Raw genomic sequence first — 8897 nt, forward strand, 5'->3', positions numbered from 1 at the left:
CCTTTACAGCTGCTACACCCTTTACATTACATTACATTACATTTAAGTCATTTAGCAGACAGCTGCTACACCCTTTACAGCTGCTACACCCTTTACAGCTGCTACACCCTTTACAGCTGCTACACCCTTTACAGCTGCTACACCCTTTACAGCTGCTACACCTTTACAGCTGCTACACCTAATAACCTGAAATTAGACAATTATTTAAAGCAGGCGTTTGAATGTCACTGTTGATTACTTCACCAATCAACAGTGGCGTGAGGGTGACAGTTTAAAATGCAACACAGAAAGAAGTCGCAGAGTGAGAAGGATGGAAGGAAAGAGGGGTGGGGGGTGGGGGGTGGAGAGAGAGAGGGGAGATGTCAAATTGTATTTTTACCAAATTACAGTACGACAGACTCCGTATTCACCCTGTATACACTAATTGACAAACAAACAAACCAAAACAAAGGCAAAGTCTTCTCATGATTTGTTGATTTCATAAAAGCCTTTGACTCAATGTGCAGCGAGGGTCTGCTATACAAATTGATGGAAAGTGGTGTTGGGGGAAAAACATACGACCATTATAAAATCCATGTACACAAAACAACAAGTGTGCGGTTAAAATTGGCAAGAAACACACATTTCTTTCCGCAGGGCGGAGAGAGAGAGAGAGAGAGAGAAGAGAGAGAGAGAGAGAGAGAGAGAGAGAGAGAGAGAGAGAGAGAGAGAGAGAGAGAGAGAGAGAGAGAGGGGGTTGAGACAGGGATGCAGCTTAACAGTCTGCAGCACCCGGCCTCACCCTACTGGAATCAGAAGTCAAATGTCTACTGTTTGTTGATGATCTGGTGCTTCTGTCATCAACCAAGAAGGTCCTACAGCAGCACCTAGATCTTCTGCACAGATTCAGTCAGACCTGGGCCCTGACAGACCTGGGCCCTGACAGACCTGGGCCCAGGTGTTCCAAAAAGGTCGGTTTCCAGGACCACAAATACAAATTATATCTAGACACCTCTGCCCTAGAGCACACAAAAAAGGACACATTCCTCGGCCTAAAGGTAACTTCAACAAAGCTGTGAATGAGCTGAGAGACAAGGCAAGAAGGGCCTTCTGTGCCATCAACATTGAACATACCAATTAGTATCTGGCTAAAAATACTTGAATCAGTTATAGAAGCCACTGCCCTGTAAGGTTGTGAGGTCTGGGTTCCGCTCACCAACCAATAAATCACTAAATGGGACAAACACCAAATTGAGACTCTGCATGCAGAATTCTGCAAAAATATCCAGTGTACAACGTAAAAACACCAAATAATGCATGCAGAGCAGAATTGGGCCGATACCCGCTAATCATCAAAATCCAAAAAGAGCCGTTAAATTACAACCACCTAAAAAGGAAGCGATTCCCAAACCTTCCATAACAAAGCCATCACCTACAGAGAGAGATGAACCTGGAGAAGAGTCCCCTAAGCAAGCTGGTCCTGGGGCTCTGTTCTAAACACACACAGACCCCACAAAGCCATCACCTACAGAGAGATGAACCTGGAGAAGAGTCCCCTAAGCAAGCTGGTCCTGGGGCTCTGTTCACAAACACACCCCCACAGAGCCCCAGGACAGCAACACAAACAGACCCCACAGAGCCCCAGGACAGAGCCCCAGGACAGAGCCCCAGGACAGAGCCCCAGGACAGAGCCCCAGGACAGAGCCCCAGGACAGCAACACAAACAGACCCCACAGAGCCCCAGGACAGCAACACAAACAGACCCGACAGAGCCCCAGGACAGCAACACAAACACACCCCACAGAGCCCCAGGACAGCAACACAAACACACCCCACAGAGCCCCAGGACAGAGCCCCAGGACAGAGCCCCAGGACAGAGCCCCAGGACAGAGCCCCAGGACAGAGCCCCAGGACAGCAACACAAACAGACCCCACAGAGCCCCAGGACAGCAACACAAACAGACCCGACAGAGCCCCAGGACAGCAACACAAACAGACCCCACAGAGCCCCAGGACAGCAACACAAACAGACCCCACAGAGCCCCAGGACAGCAACACAAACAGACCCCACAGAGCCCCAGGACAGCAACACAAACAGACCCCACAGAGCCCCAGGACAGCAACACAAACAGACCCCACAGAGCCCCAGGACAGCAACACGAACAGACCCCACAGAGCCCCAGGACAGCAACACGAACAGACCCCACAGAGCCCCAGGACAGCAACACAAACAGACCCCACAGAGCCCCAGGACAGCAACACAAACACACCCCACAGAGCCCCAGGACAGAGCCCCAGGACAGACCCCAGGACAGCAACACAAACACACCCCACAGAGCCCCAGGACAGAGCCCCAGGACAGACCCCCAGGACAGCAACACAAACAGACCCCACAGAGCCCCAGGACAGCAACACAAACAGACCCACAGAGCCCCAGGACAGAGCCCCAGGACAGAGCCCCAGGACAGACCCCCAGGACAGCAACACAAACACACCCCACAGAGCCCCAGGACAGCAACACAAACACACCCCCACAGAGCCCCAGGACAGCAACACAAACACACCCCACAGAGCCCCAGGACAGCAACACAAACAGACCCCACAGAGCCCCAGGACAGCAACACAAACACACCCCACAGAGCCCCAGGACAGAGCCCCAGGACAGACCCCCCAGGACAGCAACACAAACAGACCCCACAGAGCCCCAGGACAGCAACACAAACAGACCCCACAGAGCCCCAGGACAGAGCCCCAGGACAGAGCCCCAGGACAGAGCCCCAGGACAGCAACACAAACAGACCCCACAGAGCCCCAGGACAGCAACACAAACTTTGGGCAGTAGAATGGCCTTACTGACGAACTCAGTGACTTTCAACATGTGAGGGAGGCTCTTGATCAAATCTTTGATCACGACACTGGTGAGGAGGATAGAAACCTTGTTAAACTTGTTAAACTTTGACACAAAGTAGTCTGTGATAAATATCACGATAGGTTTCATCTTACTTTCAACATCACAGGGGGCCACCTTTCCAACAAGTCATTTTGTAAATTTCAGCCCTGCTAGAGCTGCCTCGATCAACTGTAAGTGCTGTTATTGTGAAGTGGAAACGTCTAGGAGCAACAACGGCTCAGCCGCAAAGTGGTAGGTCACACCGGCTCACAGAACGGGACCGCCGAGTGCTGAAGAGTGTAGCGTGTAAAAATCCTCTGTCCTCAGTTGCAACACTCACTACCGAGTTACAAACATCCTCTGTCCTCAGTTGCAACACTCACTACCGAGTTACAAACATCCTCTGTCCTCAGTTGCAACACTCACTACCGAGTTACAAACATCCTCTGTCCTCAGTTGCAACACTCACTACCGAGTTACAAACATCCTCTGTCCTCAGTTACAACACTCACTACCGAGTTACAAACATCCTCTGTCCTCAGTTGCAACACTCACTACCGAGTTACAAACATCCTCTGTCCTCAGTTGCAACACTCACTACCGAGTTACAAACATCCTCTGTCCTCAGTTGCAACACTCACTACCGAGTTACAAACATCCTCTGTCCTCAGTTGCAACACTCACTACCGAGTTACAAACATCCTCTGTCCTCAGTTGCAACACTCACTACCGAGTTACAAACATCCTCTGTCCTCAGTTGCAACACTCACTACCGAGTTACAAACATCCTCTGTCCTCAGTTGCAACACTCACTACCGAGTTACAGACATCATCTGTCCTCAGTTGCAACACTCACTACCGAGTTACAAACATCCTCTGTCCTCAGTTGCAACACTCACTACCGAGTTAGAAACATCCTCTGTCCTCAGTTGCAACACTCACTACCGAGTTACAAACATCCTCTGTCCTCAGTTGCAACACTCACTACCGAGTTACAAACATCCTCTGTCCTCAGTTGCAACACTCACTACCGAGTTACAAACATCCTCTTGATGCAACGTCAGCACAAGAACTGTTCGTCGGGAGCTTCATGAAATGGGTTTCCATGCGCAAAGCCAAGCATCGGCTGGAGGGGTGTAAAGTTTGGCGCCATTGGACTCTGAAGCAGTGGAAACGCGTTCTCTGGAGTGATGAATCACGCTTCACCATCTGGCAGTCCGACGGACACATCTGGGTTTGGCGGATGCCAGGAGAACACTACCTGCCAGAATGCATTGTGTCAACTGTAAAGTTTGGTGGAGGAGGCATAATGGTCTGGGGCTGTTTTGTTATGGTTCAGGCTAGGCCCCTTAGTTCCAGTGAAGTGAAATCTTAATGCTACAGTGTACAATTACATTCTAGAAGATTCTGTGCTTCCAACTTTGTGGCAACATTTTGGGGAAGGCCCTTTTCTGCTTCAGCATGACAATGCCCCCGTGCACAAAGAGAGGGCCATGCATAAATGATTTTTCGAGATCTCTGTGGAAGATCTTGACTGACCTGCACAGAACCCTGACCTCAACCTCATCAAACACATTTGGGATGAATGGTGAGCCAGGCCTAATCACCCAACATCAGTGCCCCAACTTCACTGATACTCTTGTGGCTGAATGGACCAAGTCTATATTAAGGCACATGATGTTCGAATGAGATGTCCACATACTTTTGGTCGTGTCTTAAAGCTAGGGGGCAGAATTTTCACCTTTGGATAAATAACGTGCCCAATTTCAACTTCCTGCTACTCATGCCAAGAATATAAGACATGCATATTATTCATAGATGTGGATAGAAAATACTCTGAAGTTTCTAAAACTGTTTGAATCATGTCTGTGAGTATAACAGAACTTATGTAGCAGGCAAAACCCTGAGGACTAACTGTTCAGAATTATTTTTTTCCCTCTATTGTCTTTGCCATGGGATATTTTATAGGAACCTATTTTCAGGTTGTAATATGCTAGCTCCTTTGTTCAATGCTGGTGTAGACGGTGCAGGCTATCAAATAATAGCTACTTATGCTTTTGCCGAAAAGCATTTTAAAAATCTGACATGTTGGCTGGATTCACAACGAGTGTAGCTTTATTTGAGTTTCTTACATGTGTGATTTAATGCAAGTTTGAATTTTATAGCATTTTATTTGAATCTGGCGCTCTGCATGTTCCCTTGGCAATTGAGACATTCCGACTATCCTTAAGAGGGCAAATATCATTATTTATTAATATCATTATAGATACAATCTTCACTTCATTGCAATGGACCTAAAAGTTTAAACTAAACCCCCTCTTTGTCCACTGTACATAGAACCCCCTTGATGCCCCACACCTCTACAAACTCCAAAAGATGAGACTCTCTCCTGGTGGTTCACCAGTTTACTGTAAGTAAGTATACTGTAGTGTCAGCCGAGCCTGCATCAGCCCCAGCTCCAGCACCATAGCTCTGGGGCCCCAGAAGCATAACAAGGTGTGAAAGTACACTGTCGATTACATTTCTTCCCAATATGGGGAATGTTAAATGTTAAATTACATTTATAATTAAATGTTATTACATTTTTAATGGGACTAATTATAGAATGACCTATTCTGTAAAATCCCTATTAATTTCTATGGGCCTAATAGCAAGGATTTGTCATGTAACTTTTAAAATGTATTAGTCTACCTTTTAATGTGGCATAAGCACAACCAGTCATGATGTTTTCATAAAATAAAATAAAAATGTTAAGCCTCATTTAAATATTTTTCCACTTATAATATCCATCATTTAGTAGGCTGTTTGTTAGTCGACTTGTCTATAATTACAAACATGCAGTTTCTCTTCTGTCATTACGTGATGCTCGTCTAGAGTACAAAGTAAATTCTCACCAGAATGATCAATGCATCAACAATCTAGTTATTGGTGAAGTTTTCTCTTTCCTTTCCTGCTTCTCTCACAGAGACATTTTAGGCAACAGGGAGATTTCCAAATCAGTTTGATCGGGTTTAAGGAAATGAAAAGAAACCGATTCAACTTGTTGCTGAAAGTGTTTCTTTTTGTCTTGGGTGATATTTTATGTTGTTGAAAATGAAATACGGTCAGCTTTTAAAGCGCTGAAAGAAATGTCTATGTTTAAGGATAAACAGGTCTCTGAAGATGCTGAAAGAAGGAACATATTTCCTCCACTCCAGTTCCTGAGACAAAATGTACATTTGGGACCCGGCCGCCTTGATTCGGTCTTATGTACCAACATTTGAAATGGTGTTTTTTTACAAAAGCAGAGACACAGAGCTACAAAAATGGTGTATCACTGCAATGGAGGAAATAATGGGGCAGCAGGTAGCCTAGTGGTTAGAGGCAGGTAGCCTAGTGGTTAGAGGCAGGTAGCCTAGTGGTTAGAGGCAGGTAGCCTAGTGGTTAGAGGCAGGTAGCCTAGTGGTTAGAGTGTAGAGGAGGCAGGTAGCCTAGTGGTTAGAGGCAGGTAGCCTGGTGGTTAGAGGCAGGTAGCCTAGTGGTTAGAGGCAGGTAGCCTAGTGGTTAGAGGCAGGTAGCCTAGTGGTTAGAGGCAGGTAGCCTAGTGGTTAGAGGCAGGTAGCCTAGTGGTTAGAGGCAGGTAGCCTAGTGGTTAGAGGCAGGTAGCCTGGTGGTTAGAGGCAGGTAGCCTAGTGGTTAGAGGCAGGTAGCCTAGTGGTTAGAGGCAGGTAGCCTAGTGGTTAGAGGCAGGTAGCCTAGTGGTTAGAGGCAGGTAGCCTAGTGGTTAGAGGCAGGTAGCCTAGTGGTTAGAGGCAGGTAGCCTAGTGGTTAGAGGTGGGAGGCAGGTAGCCTGGTGGTTAGAGGCAGGTAGCCTAGTGGTTAGAGGCAGGTAGCCTAGTGGTTAGAGGCAGGTAGCCTAGTGGTTAGAGGCAGGTAGTCTAGTGGTTAGAGGCAGGTAGCCTAGTGGTTACAGGTAGGTAGGCTAGTGGTTAGAGGCAGGTAGCCTTGTGGTTAGAGGGAGGCAGGTAGCCTAGTGGTTACAGGTAGGTAGCCTAGTGGTTAGAGGCAGGTAGCTTAGTGGTTAGAGGCAGGTAGCCTAGTGGTTAGAGGCAGGTAGCCTAGTGGTTAGAGGCAGGTAGCCTAGTGGTTAGAGTGTAGGGGAGGCAGGTAGCCTAGTGGTTAGAGTGTAGAGGAGGCAGGTAGCCTAGTGGTTAGAGGCAGGTAGCATAGTGGTTAGAGGCAGGTAGCCTAGTGGTTAGAGTGTAGGGGAGGCAGGTAGCCTAGTGGTTAGAGTGTAGGGAGGCAGGTAGCCTAGTGGTTAGAGTGTAGAGGAGGCAGGTAGCCTAGTGGTTAGAGGCAGGTAGCCTTGTGGTTAGAGGCAGGTAGCCTAGTGGTTATAGGCAGGTAGCCTAGTGGTTAGAGGCAGGTAGCCTAGTGGTTAGAGGCAGGTAGCCTAGTGGTTACAGGTAGGTAGCCTAGTGGTTAGAGGTAGGTAGCCTAGTGGTTAGAGGCAGGTAGCCTAGTGGTTAGAGGCAGGTAGCCTAGTGGTTAGAGGCAGGTAGCCTAGTGGTTAGAGTGTAGAGGAGGCAGGTAGCCGAGTGGTTAGAGGCAGGTAGCCTAGTGGTTAGAGTGTAGAGGAGGCAGGTAGCCTAGTGGTTAGAGGCAGGCAGCCTAGTGGTTAGAGACAGGTAGCCTAGTGGTTAGAGACAGGTAGCCTAGTGGTTAGAGGCAGGTAGCCTAGTGGTTAGAGGCAGGTAGCCTAGTGGTTAGAGTGTAGAGGAGGCAGGTAGCCCAGTGGTTAGAGTGTAGGGGAGGCAGGTAGCCTAGTGGTTAGAGGCAGGTAGCCTAGTGGTTAGAGGCAGGTAGCCTGAGTGGTTAGAGTGTAGAGGAGGCAGGTAGCCTAGTGGTTAGAGGCAGGTAGCCTGAGTGGTTAGAGACAGGTAGCCTAGTGGTTAGAGGCAGGTAGCCTAGTGGTTAGAGGCAGGTAGCCTGGTGGTTAGAGGCAGGTAGCCTAGTGGTTAGAGGCAGGTAGCCTAGTGGTTAGAGGCAGGTAGCCTAGTGGTTAGAGGCAGGTAGCCTAGTGGTTAGAGGCAGGTAGCCTAGTGGTTAGAGTGTAGGGGAGGCAGGTAGCCTAGTGGTTAGAGTGTAGGGAGGCAGGTAGCCTAGTGGTTAGAGTGTAGAGGAGGCAGGTAGCCTAGTGGTTAGAGGCAGGTAGCCTAGTGGTTAGAGGCAGGTAGCCTAGTGGTTAGAGTGTAGAGGAGGCAGGTAGCCTAGTGGTTAGAGGCAGGTAGCCTAGTGGTTAGAGTGTAGAGGAGGCAGGTAGCCTAGTGGTTAGAGGCAGGTAGCCTAGTGGTTAGAGGCAGGTAGCCTAGTGGTTAGAGGCAGGTAGCCTAGTGGTTAGAGGCAGGTAGCCTGGTGGTTAGATGCAGGTAGCCTAGTGGTTAGAGGCAGGTAGCCTAGTGGTTAGAGGCAGGTAGCCTGGTGGTTATAGGCAGGTAGCCTAGTGGTTAGAGGCAGGTAGCCTAGTGGTTAGAGGCAGGTAGCCTGGTGGTTAGAGGCAGGTAGCCTAGTGGTTAGAGGCAGGTAGCCAAGTGGTTAGATGAGGCAGGTAACCTAGTGGTTAGAGGCAGGTAACCTAGTGGTTAGAGGCAGGTAGCCTAGTGGTTAGAGGTAGGTAGCCTAGTGGTTAGAGGCAGGTAGCCTAGTGGTTAGAGGCAGGTAGCCTAGTGGTTACAGGTAGGTAGGCTAGTGGTTAGAGGTAGGTAGCCTAGTGGTTAGAGGCAGGTAGCCTAGTGGTTAGAGTGTAGGGGAGGCAGGTAGCCTAGTGGTTAGAGTGTAGGGAGGCAGGTAGCCCTGGTGGTTAGAGGCAGGTAGCCTAGTGGTTAGAGGCAGGTAGCCTTGTGGTTAGAGGCAGGTAGCCTAGTGGTTAGAGGCAGGTAGCCTAGTGGTTAGAGGCAGGTAGCCTAGTGGTTAGAGGCAGGTAGCCTAGTGGTTAGAGGCAGGTAGCCCTGTGGTTAGAGGCAGGTAGCCTAGTGGTTACAGGTAGGTA

This window comes from Oncorhynchus keta, chromosome 28, assembly GCF_023373465.1.
Source record: "Oncorhynchus keta strain PuntledgeMale-10-30-2019 chromosome 28, Oket_V2, whole genome shotgun sequence".
NCBI classification, from domain to species: Eukaryota; Metazoa; Chordata; class Actinopteri; order Salmoniformes; family Salmonidae; genus Oncorhynchus; species Oncorhynchus keta.